The sequence below is a fragment of the Furipterus horrens genome, unplaced genomic scaffold, assembly GCF_987537825.1.
Source record: "Furipterus horrens unplaced genomic scaffold, mFurHor1.1.pri manual_scaffold_10, whole genome shotgun sequence".
Lineage (NCBI taxonomy): Eukaryota > Metazoa > Chordata > Mammalia > Chiroptera > Furipteridae > Furipterus > Furipterus horrens.
In genome coordinates, this window is record NW_028327180.1 from 5,210,622 (window position 1) to 5,236,456 (window position 25,835).

A 25,835-nucleotide genomic window follows, 5' to 3' on the forward strand; every position below is an offset into this window, starting at 1 on the left:
GACCACACGAGGGAAACCGCCCGGGGTTGGCAAAGCTCGTCCCAGCCTTTAAGACTCGATGTACACATTCTGCCACTTGACTGGGCCTCACAGGAAACAGAAACCCAAACTGGTGTCACCCGTCTTTCCCAAACGGAGGCGGCCATCCGGGGGGGGACTGGTGCGGTGAGAAAACGCGCTCACTGCCGTTTGGAAGGCTGGCCTAGGCGCTGTAACAGGGCGCTTCATGTTCAGTTACAAATCCGCCCTATTCCGACCGCTCTTTCCTTGTTGAGTCAGTTGAAAAGTACTTTCTCACAAGCATTCTGACTGTCCTGAGCTCGGCTAGATGTCTCTCCATCTTCTCTTCATCTCCCTGCGGCATTAGTACCGCTGATTTTTCTTGTCCACGCTGACCCAGAATGTGCTCGGTGCTGGAGACATAAGAAGAAGTCAGACACGTGCCATGCCGTCACAAGTTCCTAGTCTGGAAGTGGGGACGCCCAGGCAAAGGAATAATTGCGTATATAATCTGCCATCATGCCATCTACCAAGTTCTGCAAGTCAAAAATGTCAGATTCCTCTGCGCTCCCTGACCGCGAGGCCACCTGGCAAGCTAACTCCACCACGAGACACACCCTGAACGCCTCCATTTCTCTGCACTTGCACTGCTCCTCCGGCCCAGGCGCCCCCTTCTCCCACGGGCATAGCTACGAAGTGTGAGACAGAGGTGACCTCCTCTGATTGGTCTTCTCCACTTGACTCCCAGCAATGTTTTCCACACAAGAGCCAGAATAATCTTTTAAAAACAGAAGACAGATCATGTCAATCCCCTGATTAAACCCTTCTGATGGTTTCTCTTTGACATAAAACCCAAATTCCTTATAACGACCACCTGCCAGCTTCTGTGTCACCTGGCCCCGTCTGTATCTCTGGCCTGGTCTCCTTCTAAGCTCCCTCTCACGCAGGATGCTCCACGTGATGGCCTGGTTTCTCAGCTCTGCCAGCTTGTCCCCTCCTGTACTTCTGCATTAGAGGTTTCCCTCTGCCTAACGGTCTCTGGACACTTGTGTGGATGGCTCGCTGTCATCATGCAGTTCTCTATTAAAACGTTACTTCTCAGCAGGAACTCTCCCTGTCACCCAGTCTAAAGGAGCCTCCTACGCACGTGCTTCAGTCACCTGGCTTTAGCACCTCCACAAGACTGACCACTGCTTGACATTTTCTGACTTAAGTTTTAGCTGGCTGTCTTCCTCTTCTAAACTGAGCCTTCTCCGGGGAAATGACTACTTCTCACAGAAATATAAAATAATTATAATAAAATACTATGAACAACTGTATGCCAACAAAGTAATAATTTACACAAAAATTCCTAGAAAGACAAAAACTGCTAAAATGGAAGAAATAGAAAACCAGAGTAAAACTACAACAAATAAGAGACTGAGTTAATGACTTTAAAGCTTCCCACAAATAAAACCCTAGAGCCAGACTGATTCACCAGCAAATTCTACCAAACATTTAAGAATTAATACAAGTTCTCCACACATTCTTCTAAAAAAACAGAGGAAAGAATAGCTCCTCTTAGCTATGAGGTCTATATTATTGTGACACCAAAACCAGACAATGATATCACAAGAAAACTATAGATCAACACCTCTTATGAATATAGATGAAAAATCCTCAACAAAATACTAGCAAACTAAATCCATCAACATATAAAAATTATTATACATCATGACCAATTAATGTAATAAACTATGTCAACAGAATAAAAGACAAAAACCACATTGTTATTTCAAAAAGTACAGAAGGTGAACTTGACAAAATTGAGTATTCCTTCACGATAAGAACACTCAAAAAACAAGGAATTTTGAAGAAGTCCCTCAACCTGATAAAGGGCACCTAGGAAAAGCCCACAGCTAACACCCCCCATACTTAATGGCAAAAGACTCAATGACTTTCTCTTAAGATCAAGACTAAGACAAGAATATCTTTTCTTACCACTTCTGTTCAAAATTGTATTATAGAGTCTATCTGGGGAAATTAGGGAAGAAAATGGAAAAAAGGGCATCGAGAAAAGGAAGGAGAAAGTAAACCTATATTTATTTGCATGTGACATGTTTTGTAGTTGGGTAATCCTAAATAAATGCACTTAAAAAACTTACTAGAACTAATAAACAGGACAACAATGTTGCAGGGTATAAGATCAATATAAAAAATTAATTTTATTTCTATTTACTAGCAATAAACAATCTAAAATGAAGTTAAAATTCAATTATGTAGAATCAAAATGAAACAAATATTAAGAAACAAATTTGACAAAAAAGTACAAAATTTATACTCTGAAAACTATAAAATACAGCTGAAAGAAATTTAAGAGGGTATAAATAAATGGAAAGATCTAAGTAAATGTTCATAAATCATAAGACTTAATATTGTTAATATAACAAAACCTACAGATTGAATACAATCTTTAATGAAATCCCAACTGACTTTCTGGCAGAAACTGACAAATGCATCCTAAAGTTCATATGGAATTTCAAGGGACCCAGAATAACTAGAGCAATGTTGGAAAAGAAGAACAAAGCAGGAGGAGAGTTAGAAGTGTGTCAAGATAATTTTATGGGGAAAGAATAGTCTTTTCAACCAATGGTGATGGGACGACTGGAGATACACACATGCCAAAATACGAAGCTGAACACCGTCTTCACCTACTACACAAAAATTAACTCAAAATGGATCATAGACCTCAATGTAAGAACTAAACCCATAAAACTCTCAGAAGAAAATATAACAGTAAATCTCTGGGACCTTGCATTTGACAACGGCTTCTTAGATATAATATCAAATTAAGCAATAAAAGACAAAACAGATGCTAGATTTCATCAAAATTAAAAACACTTGTGCTCCGAAAGACACTATCCTGAGAGTGAAAAGACAGTCCAGACTTGGTTTCTGGCATGAACCCTCAGAGATACTAAGCACAGGTTTCAGGGAACACAATTTTGCTTAGGATAGCTATTTTCAGAACTTAGGATCTGACCGAGGGATCGCTCAGTGCCATGATAAAGTCAGATGACCTGTTGGCCTTTCAGAACCTTGTTTTAAAAGTAAGGTTTGCCCTGGCCAGTGTGGCTCAGCTGGTTGGAGCATTGTCTCATAACCAAAGGGTTGCAGGTTCGATCCCGGCCAGGGCACATACCTAGGTTGCGTGGTTGGTCTCCAGTCCAGGCACGTGCAGGAGGCAAGCCACGGATACTTCTCTGTTGCATCAATGTTTCTCTCTCTCCTTTCCTTTCTTCCTCCTCTCTCTCTGAAAGCAATGAAAAAGAAATGTTCTCAGGTGAGAATTAAAAAAATAAAAATTAAAAAATAAAAGTAAGTTTTATCCTAGATTTAATTCAGAATCAATAAAACTCCAAGACCTTAAAAAAACATCAGTTCCAGTGAGAAATAGTATAGGCTGCAACTCTGGAAAGAAAAACAGTCCTTCAGACATTAAAAGCCCTCTAGCTGAGACTGAAGATAAGAATTTGAGGTTAAAGTAAAACTTCAGTTTCTTAATTCACAAGCCCAAAAGAATTTGATATTTAACCTTAATTCCTCTGGACTTTTAACCTGAAAAAGGGTGGATCTTTGAACATCCACTTTTTTCCCAAAGGAATTTATAATGGAAGAGTGTTCACTTTCAAATTTAGTGCATCTTTTCTGACATTTTGTTTTACGAACATCTTAATGTAGTTTCATTTTATTTTATAACTTGACTTCCTTCTATAACTTCTAAACTATGTTGGACAATATGTGGATCATAGTTTTTATGGGAACTAGAATAGAGTGTGAAATTTCTGTCTCATATACACAGAAGTTTTCAAGTTCGTTTAAATAATGTGAATATTGTGCTGTTCTGACTCACTTCAGAGCCTGCTAATAGCAAAATTCATGTTGTCACCAAAAGCTCAAAGAGGACCCACAAGGCAGCAGTCAGTCCCACTGAGGGAGCGTCCCAAGAAGGCATAGGCAGGAATGCTTCTGATGGGGTGTTCACCTCTTCCTCACCCAGAACCCAACAGGTTCAGTCCAGGGTGTCTCTAGAAGGCTTTAATTCTTTGTTATACGGCACTTTCCTGTGCAGTGCAGGATACTGAGCATCCTGACCCTCGTCACTGAATGCCGTAAATGTTCTGCAATAGTGCCACCACAAAAACTGCCTTAAGGGAGGTAACAATCCTAGTTTAGAGCCACTGGGGTAAAGGAACAAAAAAATACTCTGCTGTTCTCGACGTTTCCTTCCAATGTGAAGGGAGTCCCATTAAAGTTACGTTCTTGGGCTCCTGCCCAAACTTGACTATATCAAGAAAAATAAAATTGTGTCTTTAACCCATTTCATCTACCCTTTCTCCTGGGAACAAGCTGAGTGGAGAAAGCAAGCATCCGGTGCTGCCTCCTCGGGCTGAGGGTTGGGGGGCAGCCCGGCCCTGCCGGGTAGGGCCTGCCTGGTCCTGTGCTGGCTGGGACTGGGTGAGGAGGCTCCCCAGCCACAGAGCCTGTCCCGAGGAAGCCCATTGCTCCTACAGCTGAACCACCATCTCCAGCATCCACTTTATAAAGCATAGAGGTAGCACTTTGATCTCCCAATATCACTATTTCTCAGTTCATTCAAGACACAAAAACAGTGACACTACTTACTGAAGCTCCTCAAGCCCAAACTACCACACTTCTGCCTGTCCAGTAACTTAAATTTTCTAATCTATGAGGTCTATCCAGAAAAAGTCCAGCCACTATTAATATAACGAGAGCAGTTTGCACGACATTGATGTAGCCTGGCAGCCGAGGACAGTGGACTGGAATGCGCATGTGTGAACAATGACAACTTCACTGTAATGGTCAGTTGGGGCAGTAGATGTCATTGAGTGAGCATGTGTACTGTGCGGCCGTCACGTTCAAAATGGCCGAGTGAGTACAGCAACAAACCTGCATCGAATTTTGCATTTAGCTTGAACATTCCTCCGTCGAAACCATCAGGATGATCCAGAAAGCCGCAGCCATGGGCAACTGACTGGCAATCGGCACCTTCCTCACAACAATGCGCCGCTCAGGCATCAGGTCTGGTGCAGAGTGTTTTAGTGAAACCAAATCACTCAGGTGACTCAGCCCCGCAACAACCCAGATTTGGTGCCCTGCAACGTCTGCCTTTTCCCAAAACTAAAATCACCTTTGAAAGGGAACAGATTTCAGACCATCGATGAGATTCAGGAAAATACAACAGGGCAGCTGGTGGTGACTGGGAGAACTGTGTGAGGTCCCAAGTGCCTACTCGGAAGGGGACTGAGGCATCCTTGTCCTCTGTACAATGTTTCTTGTGTCTTGTATCTTCTTCAATACATGTCCCTATTTTTTCACAGTACATGGCTGGATACTTTATGAATAGACCTCATATATTATCAGATACACCTTTCCTCAACAAAACTTTCACACACCTAAGTCAAGCCCACATTTCTGAAAAGCCTCATCTTCTCAGCCGTCTCCCACTCACATGCAAAAGTCTATGATGGCTGAGAAAATGAAGACACTTAGAAACAGTATGGTATTAAAAGCTTTGGGAAGTGCAGTAACAGCAAGTATCATCTTAATTCACAACCATTTTCCCCCAAATATTTATTTTTTCTCTGCTCATAAAATTACTGAATCAGGTCAACCTCTTTTAAAGAACCTTCAATAAAATAGTTTTATCACTAAAACCATACAAGTTAAATATTCATTGTTAAAGAGAAATTTATTATCTCATTCTTTTATTAGCAGTATTGTCATTGCCAGAAATATTTTCCACAAAGATATCCCAATTCAAGTCTTCTGAGCTATTCAAATGTTCAAATATTTGGGGTTTCTGAAGGAAAATAACAGACAGCATTTTTCAGCCACTTTTTCCTCTTAATCGCTAAACATGTATACTTTAAGAGAAATTTAATCCAGCTTCTTCTGGTTTGTTTCCATTTAAATCATTAAAATGTTATTTTTTTAAAGTCATTTGTTGTCCAAGAGACTTTTTAAATTAGCTTCTTTGCTTAAAAATCCAAATTGGCCATAAGAACATGAGCTCTTATGCCAAGAGGTTCAAGTCTGGAACAGAAGTGTGAGCCCCAAGTTGGAAATCAGTTTTAATGCCGGCTACGACATAAAGGGACCATGCGGACGCCTTCCCCTGACCCTTCCCCGACTCTCTGAGCCTTCTGTGGAAGCAAACGTTACAGCTGAGGTTACCAAGAGGTCTTCCAAATAAATCCTGAGTTCAGGAATCAGTCAGAGCTTCTGGAAATTCTAATTTATGACCTTAATTGTCTTCTGTTTATGCTAATCTCACGTGATTTCTCCTCTACATTGTTTAAGGAGGGAAATTCTACTGAAGTTTAATTCATAGAAAAAGGAGTTAACTCCTTTTTTTTTTTTCCCATGTTTACTCGTTTCATCTTCCTTCAAAGCTAAGAACTTCCCTTCAATTAGAGGAGAATGTGTCCCCCTTCAGTAACACCATTATTTAAGGTCATTTCCCTCCTTGCTAGCCACTAGAAAAACCTCATTACCTTCCTCCAAGTTCATTACCGCTGATGGTAGATTTCTGTAGCCCTTTGTTGCCACATCATAAACTCGGAGCAAGCATTCACTTCTGAACATAAAACGAGGTACCAAAATGCCATGTAACACTGAGGAAGGTAAAAGAAAGTTCTAGGAAAAGTTCTCTGCTTTGCTCATTGGTTAAGGAGAAAAATTAAAGGTTCATTTCCTTTCTGCCCAAGTGTCTTGATCTTCCCAATAAGAGTGGATTTTACTAACTTATTTATTACTGACTTTTTTTTGCATTAGAAAGATCTACAACTCACATGTGCCTACCTTCTCTCTCAAAAAATTAATCTGGAAATACATTTCTACAAACTGTGAAGTTAAGAGAAATGAGGCAACAGTTTTCAAAGATATTAATGGTATTTTCTCGTTTGGGTCTCAACACGCAGACAATTGGAAGAGAAGGTTTGCAGAAACAACAAATGGGCACGAAGTCCACAGGCTCAGGCTGGAGATACAGCCCGGCTAAGGCCCATGCTGCCGACTTGAGAACACTGGGTTTTGGTGAGATAAGTAAGAAGCTTTGGAGAATACACGTTTTCCACACTGATGAGCAATCAATAACTTTAGCTGCAGCTTACCAATTTAAAATATGATGTCAAAATCTCTTTGAATATACTTAAATGACTTTTATGCACACCTATTTATCTACTTCCTATCGGACTAATATTGCAACACTCATCAAACAATCCTCTTTATTGTTGTAGTACCTTATCCATCCACTATGTCAATGCATTAAAGTGCCAACCTATAATCATTACTTATCAAATGATGATTTATATAGCAATTATTGACTGGAAGTTTATTTATAATGATACATTGGTGAGTTATGGCCAGAAGGGCCACCAAATATAAGAATGTATGAACTTGCCTAACTGAAAATTCTACAGTAGCTTTACTTAGAAATTTTCATAATTTATTATTCTTAAGTTTTTAAGTCATACATAGTTACCCTAATTTATTGCTGCCATTTATGCTTTCAAATTAATTCTCTGCTGCTTCCTGATCCAAGAATCTATAATCCTTAATATAAATGACACAAGATTAATAATAGCAAAAAGTAATAATTTTCAAAATTCTTCGAGCACTAATTAAGCCTTTTGCATAGTCCAATGCTGACAGTTATAGAAAGGCAATGCATTGTTTAATAAAGAAACTGTAAGCTTTTTCTTCTTTTCTATGAACCATCTTTAAAGGTAGGAAGAACTACATTATCGAGTTTATTTAATGGATCTGCTATAGGCAGATGATCTGACAATTCCAAACAAGGGTCGTTGTATATTCTGAAAAACTAAGTATAAGAAACTACTTTAGCTATCACTCATGCAATAGATTATTAATTTGAAAGGGTATATTTTAATATCATGGCCTAGAATTTTTTAAACATTGGAATTTTAAAGGGGGTGAATATAATTGTACATTCATAACACAGCCCCACAAACTGAGTCAAAATTTTTAAAATCCCTGGTAAAGAGCTAGACAGGCTATAAGAAGTGTCATGTCTCAGCTATTCTACTTACTACTCTAAAACAAATAGAAACCTACCTGCCTCATTTAAATTAACAGCATCTCGCAGCAGTGAAGTCGATGATTTTTTAGGAGTTTTCTTAACATTTTAGACTTCATCCCTCTGTGTCATGAAAGGACCCCAAAGATCATCATGGTTTTCCCATATTCACTTCTGGTCTTTTCTGGTGGGTATTTTTGTTTTCTCACAACTGAAATGCACAGATCCCCGCACTGGGTTTGCAGGGTAGTCATAACTCCCGCTCCGCGTTCGGCATAACTCAGCCCAGCCCGTCGTTAATAAGGCAGGAGTCCCTGTCCTCAGAGGCGCTGCGTCATCCTGACTGTCGTCGCACTGGCGTCATTTCCTTTGCCAACATGACGAAACAGGGGACACGCTGTGCTGCCGCTGGAGCCCAGGCCCCGCGCGACCATGAGCTCAGCTCTCCCAGAGCAAATGCCATTATGAGAAAACGGGAAGGTCCGTGCCGTCAGTTTTAGGTTTTACAGTCTCTGTGAATTTTAATACTCAAATCTCATGGAGAAGAAAATAAAAATGAACCTAAAGGAATAATTAATTACCTTTTCCTATTAGGCTCTTCATGTCATAACAGGCTACTCTAGGAAGTCTTCCTGATTGATTCTCCAAATAAAAGTGGCATGCACTAACAAAACAGAATTCCCCTTTCCAAGAAACCAGGTAGGAAAAACATACCAGAGAACTCACTTGTTTTGCTGGATGTAACTACAATAAGAAAGGCTGGTTAGAACAACACGAGACTTGGCTCCATGAGGAAATGGGCTCAGTTTGGGATGAAATAGAATTTATAATGTATGGCAGAAGCAAAGTTGTAATGTACAATTATATAATTTACTTGAACAGTTGCTTTCCATATGGGAAGTAACAGATTGCCCAGTTGCATTTTGGCTAAGACTAACCCTATTATTATTCAGGGTGAAACAATTTTTGTTGAAATCTGGAAATCCTGCAGAAAGCATCTCTAGGTCTCTCTGATGGCTCCTGACATTGTTTCTTTTTTTCTAGGAATAGTATACAGCTGTATCCTCCTTTCTAAATGCTTTTGACCCACATTTAGCATATAGTATTTTCTGGGAAATGTAACCATAACTATGCCCTACAGGTTTTACAGTTGAAATAACCACTCAAGCCATTCAGCCAGATTTCCATGATAAAGCTCCCAAAAAATAAAAATAAAAATCGGAGATATGAAGGGAGAGGAAAAAACAACAAATCTTTCTCTGCATATTCCTTTCTAAACATTCAATATTACAAGGAAAATATACTTTGCAGAAAATGGGTCTTTTTCTCACTCATTTTATGTCTCTGTTGAATACCAAAGCAGAACTCCTACACATTTAATAATATCCCCTCTGGGTTAAGTTACACTCCAAGAGTATTTTATGGACTGTGGAACATTCTTATTCATGACCTTAACATTTTAGAACAGGTTGATGGATAAGCAATGCATTTTCTATATTGATGCATAAATGATCTGGATCCCAGAATATATCTTCAAAGTTTGAAAACGTACATTGTGCAGTAAAAAATATGTCATTATCACCCTTTGAAAAGGCCTTGAAATTGTAACTATCTATGGCCAAATATCGTTTTCTTAAATCTGTCCCCCTGTGCGTGGATTTATGAGTCCCACGGTTGGACAAAGGGAAATTATCCAAAGCAGAGCTGCACAAATAGGCAATGATCCAGCAGAGTGGAGCCAAGGCAGCCCTCTGGAGGTAGGTGCGCCGTTTCGGCTGCAGCTGCATGGGAGGCATGCACACCGATCAGCCATCTGAAGGGGTTGGGTGTTTCCAGGAGGAACAAACTGGCAAGATTATTTTTGTGTCCTAGGCTACTCATTATAGAAAGAAAGAAGGAAAGAAGGAAGGAAGGAAGGAAAGAAAGGAGGGAGGGATGGAGGGATGGAGGGAGGGAGGAAGGAGAAAGAGTAGGAAGGAGCCTTAAAGCATTTGCATATGTGTATTTCTACCTCTAAATTATTATGTAGCACTGCAATATTTCTTCCTCTAAATAATTATATTACATTATGTTATATGATGTTATAATATCATTAACTTATTTTCAGCCGTGGAGTATTCAAACAGCAAACCAAATAGTAGTAACATAAGACTGGAAACACAATGCAGCAATTATCAAACATTCCCATGTAGTGTCTGCAAAGAATAATAACGGTCTTTCATGTGTGAACTAGCTGCACATATGGAACCTCACTTGATCCTCTAGATAACCCAAGAGGGACATAGGGAAGTTATTATAATCCTTTTGCAGATGAGGAAATTAGAGCTCAGAAAGGCTGGGATATATTTGATGGCACCAACGAGAAAGTAAGAAGTAAAGATTCAAACCAAGTGCTCTTGTTTGAGACCCAGCATTCTCTCCCCACATGCCTTTCGGGGCAAGCGCCACATGGGAGAATGGAAGGTGGTCACCACCCCTACACAATTAAGGAGACAGAAAAGGGTCTTCTTCCCTGTCTCCCTCAGGAATCCTACCGTCTCCACTACCACCACTTCTACCTTACTAATAAGTAAGCTCTGCTCCCTACTAAGTCTTATTTTTTATGAAAGCATGCATGTGAGCTCTTAACATTTGAAGTTAATATTATTTAATATGAATTACTTATTTTATCATATCTACTTTTTAAATTCCAGAATAAGAGAAACAGAATTGGTAATGTCTGCAATAAAAACAAAGAGAATGCGTGGTGAGAAGCACAGAAAAATGAAGGATGTTAACACTGAAAATATCTCCTTGGGTTGGCCCATTTTAAAACTGTGCAATGAAAAGTACCTAACCATGTCCCACTTTCCAGGTATCTTTGAAACCCAAGCATAATCTAGAACACAGTTGATATTTATGCCCATGTTACCATATTTTGAACCATCCCTTGACCAGAGAAAACACATTATGTTCATTTAACACCTGCTTATTGAATTCACTGTGTGTGAGATACTGAAATAAATTTTGGGATTTAAATTAAAAATAAGACAATGTCTCTGTATTCAAGAAACTTGTAGTGAAGCAAATTACACTAATAACATCTAATACTACATCCTTTGTAGAAACTTAGTTTAATGACCCCCCAAAAATAACTCATCTGATACTGTTAATCCTCCCTCCTTGAAACTCTCTCTTCCATTTGCTTATCGAGGTGGGGTGCTTTTCCCCGTTACTTGTCTGCCAGCTTTCCCTCAGACATCTTTGTGGGTTCCTGTTGTTCACCTCATCTCATAAATGCTAATGTTCCTCAACAACCTGCCTAGTTACTTTCTTCTTATCCCACAATACAGCCTGTCCCTGGGCTCCCACACACTTGGAGACTGATGACAAGCAATCAATGTTTCCAGCTTATTTCCCTCTCCCGAGACCAGTGCTATATAATCAGCTGCTAACCAGATAACTCCACATAAATGTCTTAGATATTTCATTCCCCAAATGCATCACGCTCTGGAATCCCTTCCCCAATAAGTGGCAACATTAACCAATTTGGACCTCAACCTGACATATTACTTTTTTTGCCCCAAACTTTCACTCCATTCATTCACTGATTCATTCAGCCACATGTTGTCTATTTAGAACCACACAGTGTGCCAGACACTAGAGTATCATGTTCACTTAGTCACGGCTCTGAGGCACACAGGTAAACATAATACACTGTTGTAAATGCCATGATGATGGAGATAAAAGCTGCCCTAGGACCTACCCAAACTTGCGGCTGGGTAAAGGCTTCCTACCGGAAGTGATAGCTAAAATGAAATCTAGAAAATGGGTAAGAGACAAGTGGGAAGAAAAGAGCACGTGTAATATCATGAAAGTCAGAGAACGTGACACTAAAAAATGAATGCCAAGAACTTAAGTATGTCTAGTGCTTAGAATAAAAATGGCCAAGTGGTGAATGGTCAGAGTAAAGAAGCAGACAAGGCCAAAAAAGCCATTCTTAAAGGTTTAGGCTGAGTAACCAGAAATCACTGAGGGATTATAGACAGATGGATAATGCGATCTGCATATGAATGGACTGAACGAGGGAAATAAGTGCCGTGGAGATGAAATAGAAGGCTCTTGTATCAATCCTGATGACAGAAAAATGTCAACTTGAACTAGAAAAATACCGGTAGGGCTAGAACAAAGTTGGCAGATCAGAGAAAATATTTAGAAGGTGGAACAAATAGGTTCCAGTTACCTTCAGATGTGGAACATAAGGGGAAAGGACAAATCGAAAATGATTTTCAAGTTTTGTCTTTGAAGACCCAGATTATGCCACTTACTGAGACTGGAAACAAACAGGATAAGATGAGCAAGCTTGTGGGAAAAGACGGTCAGATGTGTTGTTTTGAAATACCTGTGAGACAGCCAAGTGAAAACATCTAACAGGCAGTTTGATAGACAGTGGTCCCCCCTACCCACAATTTTGCTTTCCACAGTTTCACTTACCTGCAGTCAACCACAGTCCAAAAATACTAGATGGAAAATTCCAGAAATAAATAATTCATAAGTGTTAGATTGCTTGCCATGCTGAGAAACACGATGAAATCTCTCACCTTCCTGCTTTGTCCCACCCAGGACATGAATCATCCCTACGTCCAGTACAACCACGCCGTATGTGCTTCCTGTCTGCTAGTCATTTAGCAGCCATCTTGGTTACCAGTGTTGCAGTTCTTGTGTTCAACCAACCCTTGTTTTATTTAATGATGGCCTCACATCACCAGAGTAGTGATGCTAGCCATTTGGATGTGCCAAAGAGTAGCTTTAAAGTGCTTCCTTTAGGTGAAAATATATGTATGAATTGTAAAAATATAGTACAGGTAGAGTTCAGTACTACCCATGATTTCAGGTATCCACTGAAGAGTCTTGGAACATCTCCACAGATAAAGGGGAACTACTTTATTGGTTTGGAGTTCCAAGCTGATTGTTGAGAAGGAAGCAACCCCTTGGGAATCATCAGCGTACGATTAGTAATCATCAGCATATGGTTAGTTTTTTTTTTTTTTATAGCATGGAAATAGATGATATAGAAAAAGAACATAGAATGAAAAGAGAAAGAAGCTATAAGAGAAACTCCTCAGGGAAAGAGTCCTTGCAAAGATGAGTAAGAAAGAACACCCAGAAAGGCAAAAGGAAACCTGTTGGCTAGGATATCAAGTGTGCCAAGATCAGAAGAGGTCAAATAACATTAGGATTTAAGCGTTAGCAATCTTTCTTTATCTTTAGTAAGGTCACTAGTGACTTTTGAGGGAGGAGTTCAAGCCAAGCCCAGGGACTAGAGGAGTGGGGGAAGTAGAGGCCTGGTCTCAGTGAGTTAAAGAAGGAACAGGAGGTGAGAGTGGAGGAACAGATGTAAGCGACTCTTTCAAGGTGTCTGGCTACAAGGGAGTACAAAAGAGATCCAAAGGATCTAGAGAGGGATGACAAATCTAAGGGTAGTTTGTTTAAAAACTGGGAGAAACTTACGCTATATGTAAATTCTAACAGAATGTACCAGAAGGAGAAAGGGGGTAATTCACCGAGTACAGTTCCTGAGAAGACGGTAGGAGATGAGATCCAGGGCTCCGGTAGAGAAATCGTTGTGGTTGTTGCTGTTGTCGTTCTTAAAGGATACTTTAAGAACAGGAGGAAATGGGGACAATATTGGTACAGTGTAGATTTTATTTGTGGTATAATACATGCTTGTCTGTTCAAAGGGAGGATTGATTGGAAGAGGCCAGAAGTATAAGTGGCCAAAGTGCAAAGAGAAAAGTTTTTAAAGAACTTCTGCGTAGAACTAACATAACAAGATTGCCAAGCTATGGGAAATGTAAGGAAATTTAGGGAACTCCATAGAAGTGATTGAAATAACCTTCCAAATTAAACTAGATAAGACAGAGTAAAGACAGGAAGTGAACAAGGGAGAGAATGCAGACTAGAGGTCCACGTTAGCATAAATAAATAAATCTCCAGTGAAATACGAGTAATGCAAGGATAGAAAATAATGATGAAGGACATGAAGTTTTAGGATCATTTAATTCATTATTTCTCATGAGGAAGTGTTAATTTATGACAAAGTCCAGGGTGTAGCCATGGAAAAGAGTGAAGAAGTAGAAATGGAAGTCTGGAGCCAACTAACTGAGAGGAAGAGATCTTGAACTCTCCATAGGCATGAACATTGTGGTCCCCTAAGATGACATCACAGCTGAAAGAAGAAAGGATGCAATGAGCCAGAAATGTGAGTCAAAAGGCCCTCCAATGCCACACTCAAGGAACATTGATATTTCTCTCCCTCTCTTTCTTCCTCCCCTCTCCTCTGTCTAAAAATAAGTAAATAAAATCTTAAAAAAAAAAACAAAATCAATGAGTGAATGAGTAAATTAATGTGTTTGAAATGTCTATGGAAAAACTTGAAGATTTATGCCTATATGTATCAGGAATTGAGAAGGCAGCCCTAGGTTACGAATATGTACAGACCTGGGAGTCATTAGTGTACAGATATTCTTTGAAACCATGTTTGACTGATTTCAATCAAATGTCCATACTAGCAAAGGCAAAACAAGAAATAGTAACATTTTTAAGATCAAGCAGAAAAATAGACAAAAAAGCAGTCTGTGAAGATAGATTACTATTTCCCATTTGCCATATTTATTGTTTGGAAAAGGAAACTTATTTGTAAGTTATGATATTTACTTTAAATCACATGATTTTAGTAAACATTATTATACTCTTCATATAATAGTATGTGCCAAGATAATCAGGAGGAAAAAGACAACATATCCTGTAAGAAATGAAAAAGTCTCTCTTCTCCATTCTTCTCATTGGAATTTTCATGAAAATATTTATTGAAGAAGCTTTGAGAGAACGCATGCCAGATATTAAGTATCAGCACACATAATAGGTGACATCAGCACATGTGAGAGGGAGGAGGATCATAGCTGTCCTGTGATTAAAAATTAGAAAGGGAGAGTGTGATTTAATATATAGTCTTTGCCCACAGTTCCTTAAACACAGCTCTGAAAAGCCTGGTACTTGCCTGAATGATAGCGGTGTTAGGAGCATCTTTGTTCTAATGAGGCCAGCTTTGCTGGACCTCTAAATTTCAGGATGCCTGCTAATCATTAGAAAGACCATAGCATGATAAGGGGGCTGGAATTTTTAGCCTCACCATGGTCAATGATTTCATCAATCAATGGAAATTTCAGAAAAACTCCTAATAATGAGGTTCAGAGAGCTTCTGGGATTGTGAATATGGGATTGTGAACACATCAACATGCTAGAAGGGTGACACGGCCACAAAGGACACAGAAACTCCCTTGTATCTTGCGCTGTGACTTTCATTTGGCTGTTCCTGGATTGCATCCTTTATAATAAGCCAGTACTAGTAAGTAAAGTGTTTCTTGAGTGCTGTGAGCCATTCCAACAAATTATCTAACCTTAGGAGGAAGTCGTGGGAACACCTAATATACAGCTCACTGGTCAGAAGTCTAGATGGCCGCCTGAAACTTGCGACTGGCATCTGAAGTGGAGACAGTCTTACAGAACCGAGCCCTTCACCTGTGGGGTCTAACTCTGCATAGTTAAGTGTCAGAATTGACCTGAATTGTGGTACACCCACTTGGCGTCAGACAATTAAAGAATTGGTTGTTGGATGTCGGAAAAGTTACTCTCAAGTGTTGTCAATGAAAGTTTAGAAAAGAGATCAGCTAACGCAAATGCTGAGTACCAAAAAGAAGTTCCAAGAACTTCAGGATATTTCCTATTTGCATGACTAATCTATTAATGTCTAAAAGTCACATGTTCTTCAAATCTGTGCTTCCTTTCACTCAATGTTTTCTCAATCTTAATAATAAAAATAATAAACAGAAAATGATGAATACTGATTAGCCCTTGGTCTGTCATAGAGACTTTAAGTCTGCTGATGAGATCGATGCCCTCCACAAAGTGAGAGAGTGAGTTTTAAAATAAATGTAAATAATACTGAAAGTTTGCATCGTTTTTCCTCAGGCAAAACATATACAGGCCTGAATAAGCCTCATTATTATTTCCTGTTCTTCACAATTGGCATCAAACTTATGTGTAAAGTAGGTTCTACCTAACAACAAGGTCAATATAGAAAAATTGTACTAGATGAAGCCTGGCTCCAGGCAGCAGAGTTTTTAAGAACAATTCTTTTCATTGGTGACCTGACAGAAAATCTTCAAAGACTCAACACAATGTTCTTCTGAAGAAACAATGGGTTGTGTAACCCAACCCATTCTCTTAAAAATGCATGTACAGAAATCCAATGGTATAGAAGAGGCACGGCTGTTTGGTCTCAGGGTAAAATTTACTGTTAACTTCCCCTTCTCATATCATTATTATGATATCACTTTTGTGGAGTTTTTTCTACATGTGGTTCTTTATAGTTATAATATATTGCTGAATTTTTTTCCATTTAATCCTGTGATCAATATTATTTATAAACAGCCTCTTTTTCCCAACTTCTTTTCACAGCCTGGTAGCATCATAAAGTAAGGTCATATCTTTGTATAAGAGAGACCCCAGACCAAGTATACTTTCATTCCATGTTTCACAGATATGGCAGTATATGTCGTCGTCGGCAGCCGTCCGTCTCGAGAGACGATGGTGTAGCTTCTCAAGAGTCTATCTGCACCGCCGAGAATGGCTGTGCAGTCCGACTCGGGAGTGACATCGTATCTGTCTCCTCCCGTGTTGAATCGACATCTTGCGATGAAGCTACAGAGCCTGGGCAGGGTGATATGGAGGGTCTGCTGTTGCCCATGCAGCAGACCCCCCCTCTCTTCGCAGCTGAAGGGTCCAAGGGAAAGACGGAATCAATACAGCTTGGCTTCAGGTGCGCCGCAGGAGTTGCCGGTGTTGACTACAACATCAAATCGCCTTAGGGACTCCGGCTCCGGATTTTCTGTCGGGGTTTACTCCCTTAGCCTTTCCCCTGAAGAGGTATGCCGCAAGGCAGCGGAGGTTTTTTGGAGTCAGAGTTTTCCTTCTCTGGGCAGTATATGTACTCTTTACGCAATTATGTTTAGTACTGAATTCAGGTAAAATACATATGCTCTTTATCCTAAGAGTCTTCTCAGCCTACAATGAATTAATTCTCTTCCAGTTCTTTCTATCCAGTCCTCTCAGCCTGCGTACCAAGGCTCCAAATTCCTAATTGCTATAAAAATTGACTTCCCTCAAGCTAAGCCTGGTATTACGGCTCTATCAGATGGCCTGCAAAATGTAATTTGTGATATGTAAGGGCCCAGTCTGAGAGTAATTTTATATATTTTCATTGAACCTAATACAAATTACAATGGTATCTCTACCTTTGCCAAGGAAGTTTTTTAAAAGGCAATGACAATATGCCTACGTTTAAAATAATGTTTTTTAAATAAACCTTTTTTTGCAAGTCACGGTATTTTAAAGTTATCATTCCATCTTCCTATATCTCCAACAAATAAGCATTGCCCAAGATTTCAAACCTAAAATTACTTCCCTTTAACTTTAGAGGAATTAACAAATTTGGATTCTGCTGTATTTGTTATGGGGTGGGTTTACTCTGAAATGGGAGGGGGAAGAATATGTTTCCCTTCTCAGTGCCTGCTCCATTCTTCAAAAAGTAATTTCAATACTTCTTATAAACGCTTTAGTTATTTAAATAATCAAATCTAATCTAAAACCTGGTATCTTCAAGTTTTAAAATATAAAAATAACTAACTGGAGGTCTTGTTGTAATTACTACCAAAACTGTCTAGGCAGTCATTCATTCTAGATCCATTTCCTCATGTAAATTAAGGTCAAGGTAGAAAATAAAGTTATCTTGGTAAAAATCACCAGAAGATTAGAAAATACCAACTACTGATATATATGCCAGTCATAGCTAAACAGTGTCTTAAAGAGAGAAAGTGAAAATAAACCCAAATTTTCTAAGACTATAGCAATAATAAACTTTTCACTTGTAAATGAAACTGCCTTCTCTATAAATGGGGAAAGAGCAATTTTCGGAGGAGCACGTTCCTGCAGTAGTGGGCATTTTCCACAGTCATGGTATTTTCATGCCAACTAAGCCTGCCTCCCTCTCTTTTCTATTAAGTTTTATTTATGATTTGGCTGGAAGATTGGAGAATACAGTTTGTGGTGGTTCTAGACATTTTTTTCTTGTAAGACTGCTCATTTTATTTCAATAGTTAGCTCTCAACAATATTCTCAATTTAAGGAATTATATAGGCCACCCTGCCCCTTGCTTCCTAATTCCAATTCAATTTATGGATGAGGCACTGATTCTTAAATGGAGCAAAATGCGTGCAGGGCAGCAGAGCCTCTGAGTCCTTAATGATGGCTGCGTTCTTTAAAAAGCTTCCCAGAACACAGGCCTGACTGAGAACGAGGAAGCCCGATGCACCCAGGAGAGGGACAGAGGAGACAGTTGTGGCAGAAAAGGGGCCAGGAGAAACGTTTGAGAGAAGAGGAGGAAGGTGAAGAGTGCAGCCCAGTTCTAGCCATTGACTATTTGGAGAATTGGGAAAACGCTCAAAATAAAGCATGAAGAATAAATAGCGGTACAGGAACTGTCTATACAGCATGGCCCCAACTTTGTGATACGATTATGTACGTTCTTGAAGAACACATGCCAGATATCAAGGCTTTTTTCCCCTAGATCATGCCTTTTTTGTGTTTACATTTTCATTCCACTTTTCTATATATTTTCAATATAAACTGCGCTTTGTGCGACTGAACGAGGACACCATGTGAAAATGCGGCTCCTTTCCGTCCCCCATAACTGCGGTCCTGCGGAACCCTCGTTCCCACTCTCAGTGCAGTCCGGAAGCAAACCTGTCCTTTGGGGCTCCTGCCCTTCTTCCGGTTGTGGGACACAAGGGCCCCGGGGGACCAGCCACTTCCGGGTAGCATGGCCGCTTTGGGGTAATGGCCGACTGGTATTGACGTCTCAGCCCTGCGGCCCGCCCGCATGGCGACCCCGGAGCTCAGCCGACCAGGCGGTGCGCGCAGGCCTCGCCTCCCTGGCGGAGCCTTGCCCGCCATCTCCAGGCCTTGGTCTTTAATTTCGGGCAACCCCCACCCCGGGCCAGGATTAGCAGGGTTCCCTGGACATTTGCGTCCCGTTCAAATCGCCCAGACTCCCAGGGGCCCTTCTGTCCCATCAGGCCTTGCTCGGGGCTGACCCGACCGCTCCCAGGCTCCCCTGCGCGCAGGGAGCTACAGGCCACGCCTCACCGACTACGTCACGCACCTGCGCAGAACTCCACCTGCTCTGTGGCTCCGCAGGCCCCGCCCCGGGTCCAGGGGCTTGCTGCCCAGCCCGGTGGGGGCACCCGCGCAGCCCTGCGCTGGCCCCGGGGCCCAGGCACGCGCCACCTGCAAAGCTGTCACCCCGCTGGACGCACAGCGAGGTGCTTTCTGCTACCATCTCTGCTATCGGGTCACCTGGGAGTGAAGCCCAAGATTGCTCTGCGTTTTACCACCACGTCCCGCCGCGGAGTAAACCCCTCGCCGCCTCCTCGGCCCTTCGCCGGACTCCGTCTCCTTACGTGTCTCCCTCTCCGCAAGGCCGCCGTTCCCTTGGCGGGAGCCGCAGCGGCGGCACGCCTGCAGGGACACCTCAGCTCCGGGGGGTCTGAAGAGTCCGGAGTCTGACGCACCTGAGCTACTCCCAGCACGCGTGTCCACTCCTCTAGCCCCTCCCCCAAAACCCCGCCTTGAAAGAGTCTCGGAGCCCTGGGGTCCTCGTGCACGTCGCAGGCCGCCGGGGCATCCCAGTTACCGCCCATGACGCGACCTTTCCGGAAACCGTTCGTTTTCAGTCCGCAGGCCCAGGGACTGCGCTGACGCCCGGAGGCCCCCCCAGTGCACACGCGGGGCCTCGCCTGCCGCACGCAGGTGCTGGCCACGGGGGCTCCGAGCGCCACGCGGCGGAGGGCCACACAGGGACAGAAGCGACGTCTTGCAGTGCGGAGCCCCGACCCCACGTGGGCCCGGAGGCGGGCTGCCCGCTAACGTCGCCGCAGGCTCCAGATGCCGCCCGAGTCCTGGACGCGAAGGGCGTGCGGCGCCCACGTGGGCTCTCGCTGGCCGCCAAGGAGACTAACGCCGGCACGCGGGGGCAGGCTCGGCGCCACTACTCAAAATGCGCTGCCTCACGGGCAGAGGGGTGCGCCACGTGCAGAAATACGATTGGGACCGAAGGCGCAGGCAGCTGCTGCATTACGCGACTTGACCATTGTTTTAAAATGTCACTAGAAATGAATGAATGCCGTGTGCACCGTCGGACCCGGAGAGGCCTGCAGCCTGTTACCCCGGTTATTGAGAAGGAAGGGGGGCGGGAAGGAAGAAACGAAAGAACCTTGCCGACGGAAACTCTAATCTGAGGGGCGAAGGAGACGGAAGGGATGCATGCGGCAGGTGAACTATTATGGAAGATGTTTCATTGGCAAACAAGGAAATCAGTTGGCACAACTGACTTTTGATAAATTATTTTTATTTTATTTTTTGAAAAAGGAAGAAGCCAACATACAGTTGTTAAAGACTTAACAAGACCATGTTTCATTTAAACCAGGTCCGCTTTAAAAAAAAAGACTAGAGCGGTCATACTTAATGATTGGTGGCTTTTTTCCCCTAAATAACCTACTATGAGATGACAAACATATAGAAGAGAAAACAAGGTAAATCATTTGCAAGTTTATCAAGTTAAAACCAGCAACTACTATTCCAAATGTTCTTGGATTTTTATGTTGTATGAATGGAAACCATAATTTAAATGTTACTGAAGATGCTGCTCAGTATGTGGTCCTTCAGGAGGGTTTTGAAGGGCAAAGCAATGCTTCTAACCAATTCAGTTAACTTGCTCCCAAGATTAGCAATCGATTGGGAAATACTATCGTGGGTGGAAGAAGAGCTTTCTCTTCAGCACATTATTTAAAGAAATACAGCTAAGGATGTCATTGAAGCTATTTCAGGTAAACTCCAAAGCACCTAATAAAGGTCCAGACCACTCTGGGGGAGCGGGTAGAATGTGTTATATAATGGTTGACAGTGCTTTAAAATCAATACAGTGTAAATGTGCATTTCATAAATATTGCTTTATGTCTTGGGGTGACTCAAGTAACACTCACAGCTACAACTCTAACATAAAATAGTCCAGAAGGGAAAAAATCCAAAGTTTTAAGTCCAGAGTGCTGTCTTGAATGGAAAGGAAGGTAAAGCAAAACATACCATTTTCATATTTTAAAATCTCCGAAAACTTAGATTTTTCCTGTAAGTAAAAGAGGGTAACCTCCTGATCAGCTCATACACAGTCTTATATAAATTTATATACACCTCTCTAACTCTTCATATTTAGTTACACTTTTCTGGGTGCCAGCACAAATCTTCACGGAAATCAAAAAATACCCTCCGGAGAAGAATTTCCTTTGCAAACAGTACATCTTAAAAACTCGAAGGGTCACAGTGCCCTCTAGTGACCACTCACAGCACCCACGTTTATCTGAATTTCAGAGAACAAAGTGTAAGTGAATCTTACACATTTGCAGGGAGTTTTTTCCCCATAAATATGTATAAATGCCAGTTTCTATTTCTGAGGGGAAAGTATAGGTTACAATCAATTAACTACATAGCACACCGGAAAGTGAGTCCTTTTGGGGCCCATTGTTCCGATAGTTACATTGCAGGTGGAGGGCAAAAAGGGCTTAATACCAGTCAATCCAGCGAAACAAGGTGTATTAAAATGTACAAATGTAAAATTCTTACACTAGAGCTGAGATGAGGACAAGTTTGGGTGGGTTTGGATTCTAGTCCCAAGTCTGACAAGGTCCGACAATGAGACCTGTACCAAGAAACTTGGTGTCACTGCACCGGACTTTTCTTCGTCTATAAATGAAAAGAGGTTGGCAGTGTGGGCAAGGATGTAAGGAAACAGACTCTAACCACTTCCAGTGGGAGCTCTGATGCTGCAGACTTTCTGGAGAGTAAACTGGAAATAACTCTCAAACAAATAGGAGTTCCCAAGTACACTGGCAATCCCTCTCAAGGATCAGGGGTTTCCAAATGTACATTGCCCTAGTGCCAGAATGAGGGCCAACATTGAACTCATACTCTGTCCCGTACACTGTTCTAAGTGTGTTACATATATAAGCTCATTAAATTTTCACAGCAATCCTGTGAAGTAGTACAACAATGAGCACCATTTTACATATGAGGAACTGGGACACTAATAAATACTTGGCTCAGATTGCACAATCAATAACTGGCCAAACCTAGATACAATCGCAGGCTGTATGATTCAGAGTCATACCCTTAACCATGATACATACTATACTTCCAGAATTTCATCTTCTGGAAATTTATCCTAAGAAAATAGTCAAAGAATTTTCTAAAGGGATGTTAATCTCAGCATCATTTATAATAAGAAAAAAGAAAATAAGCTAAATGACCAATTTTGTTAAAACCAAACCACTGATTCTGTAACCTTAAAGAACATAATTACATAAAAATTTTTCCCAACTATATTAAGTAAAAATAGCACATTATAAACATGTATACATGTAGTTACATTGTGCTCCCATTTTTTAAAGAACTATTATTTTCAAGAGAAAGGAAGGACAATTACCAAAGCATAAAGAATAGTTTCATGTCTCAGTGGTGAGACTAGGGGGTAATGATTTTCTTTTTTTATGTCCATTTTCCAAATTTTCTATAATTCTAAAAATATTTTGTTTAATGAGGGTAGGTGGCCAAATGTGCTCTCAGTTACATTCTAGCTCTAAATGTCTGATTTTGAACAAGAAAAATTGAGAATACGCGTGGCATTTTAGAAGTAGGGGGAAATAGTTGGCATCGAGGAGACATGAATGGTGGGAGCCCATGCTGCTGGTTTGACTGCCAGGGTGACTCATCAGGCAACACCTTCCCACAAGCAGTAACTGCAAACCCTGCTTCAGTTCCCTCACCTGAGCTTTCCCTCTGCGTTCTTACAACCCTGGAAAACGTTCGCCTCCAGACAGCAAGAACACTCGCAGCCCAGATGAACTGTAATTAAGGTGGCAAGAAACCAAGGGAAAGAGCAGGCAGTATTAGTTCAATTGTTTCCTTTGCACAAGTAGCAGATGGACTCCTCGGTCTAATAAGCCTTTTGTACCTCTGCGAAGGCTGGCAATATATCATTATACTCAGATGGGAGCAAGAAGAGTGTGCCTAGCAACTTGAACTTGGAATGCCTGCACGTTTGTCAATTTACGTCATAATCTTAATATTAAACAGGCTTGCTCTCCTTTGCCAGTCATCACCTCATTTTATGTTTTTCAAACACAAGAAGATTAAATAGTCTTTCCTGAAAGTACTTCAGCCCCTTAGATATAGAACAGTAGTAGTATTTAAGAGTCTCCCCTTATAAATCCATCCATAAAACTGCCACGAGCCTTGATGGAAATTATATCAGTAAGTTGGGGGGCCTACCATGGGTAATATTTTCATTAGCTATAGTATGCACATAACCCAGGCTTTTTTTTTTTTTTTAATTTAGTGGGAGACCAGGAATCATTCCTTGGGCTCATTTACCCTGTGTTAATATGTTTTATGTATGTAAGAAGTTATCGGGACTTCTCTTTCTATTTAGTGTTATATTTTCTTTTTAAATTTCTATTTGTATTTTATAATGAAAATAAAATGCATACATTTGGGGTTGTGTGCTAAGGCAGTTTAGATGCCTAGATTCTGGTACATGCTCAGGTAATAGTTGGTGAAGGAAGAGAAGAAGGAAAAGAACGCAGAAAGGAAGGAAAGCTGAGAATCCATGAGAATCACCGGACCATCCATGGACCACACGCCTTCCTCACAGCAAAGCACAGGGAGAGAATTCTGGTCACAGGAGGATAGAAATTGCCACTTCGCTCCAATATCCTACTGTGATACCCAATTATGCCAATCTAGGAGGAAGACGGTGCTTATTGATTTTCATTTTATTCTGTGGTCAAGAAGACAAATATTGAGACAAATTCATTTCTACCAGGAAACGCAGAAATATTGGCTGGGGACGTAAATAATACAGTCCTCAGGTCCCAGGTGACTAGCTACCACTCAGCTCACATGCCCCTGATTTGCTTACAGCAGATGCCCATGAAAAGGAAGGAGATCATTATATAGACAATAGGTCTGATTCATCACTGTGCTCTTGCAAATTTTTTGATAACAAGAAAAATAAATGGGATGAAAAAAAAATGTTGCCAGCAGAATGATCACTAATTATGATGAAAAATATATAACCATATATGTTATTCCGAACAGGATCCATCCTCCCCAGTAGTCACAGACACTGAGGGTATCAGGTAATTTCAAGGAGACGGAGAATTGGGAGATCTTCTGGACCACATAACTCCTACCAACCTAGGAAAGAGGGGAAATGTCCCAGCTCAAGCGTGACTTGGTAGACAAAACATTTCTGAATATTAGACCAATTTCTGAAAGTTGGTCTAATATCATACCTTCCCTGTCCCACTCCCAATGCTGTCCTTTTCTGCCATATGACAACCTGCAGTGAGAAAAGCTGTATCAATCCAAGCCTTCTCTTCTTCCTTATCATACTGTAGTCTATAACCATACGCTCAGAAGATCTCAAGCTAAGTCAACGTCACAAAGGAAAATGAAAGAGTATAGAGAAGGAAAACGTGAGAAAGAAGCTCTATTGTAAAGCAATTAGTGGAGGCAGAGAAGAAACAAATGAAAAAAAAATAAAAAAGTCACTGTACCAGGCCATTCAAGGCTTCCCTGGTGAGTGAATAATACCCTATTCCTGCTTCAAGGGCAAAGAGGGGAAGGGGTGAATGTTGTCTCCCTTATTTTTCAGAGCCGTTCCAAATCTGTTGAAATATCGTTAGACCTTTTCAAGTTTGGTGTTCAACTTCTGCAAATCTAATGTTTTTGAATTTCTAACAAATGGCCAAAGATCCTTCTCCAAGGTCCCAACTCAGCTGGACAACTGACTTTCTGTGAAGCCTTGAGAATGTTTTCACCTTTTTAGGTCAAGGCCATGGCTTTCTCATCGGTAAAATGGAGCTAAATTGTCTTCCTATACTCCTCTCATCAATTGTTCCCGCCAAAAAAAATTTTTTTAACATCGGGAAGATTTGAAACATTTTCTTAAATTTTTTTCCTCCAAAAATATAAAGGGAGCTTCCCTCCAGTAAGGGAAAACCATGGAATCTACAGGATTAAGTCATTTTAAATGCTTAAAATGTACAACATTCTTAAAACGGAACCTCAAACATTCAGCCCAGGATAATAACGTCTCACAATTGAGCCACTGTTTTAATATATTCTTATAATGCCATAGTTTTAGAAGAGAGGGTAAAAATACCTTCTTTGGGCAATTTGTGTGCAAATGAAACAACAGCTTATTAAAGATTCCCTCAATGAGAATGTGTAAACACTGGTCTTGGCCACAAAGAAACAGTTTCCTGGGGCAAACTTCATGGTCTGGTTTCCCAGAAATACCCTGGAAACTGAACAGAAGGAAACGCCTTATAGTGCTTTGTCTGCAGCCACAAAATATACACATAGGGTCCCACCCAGCCCAAATTTAACCCTGTGCCCCCCAAAAAGGAACAAAAATAATAAGTCCCATAATGAGTCCAGTGTACATGTAAAGCTAGTATTTGCACTACCTATACATGAAGGCAAATATCATTATGGTCCTCGAAACTGAGTGTCTTCAGAG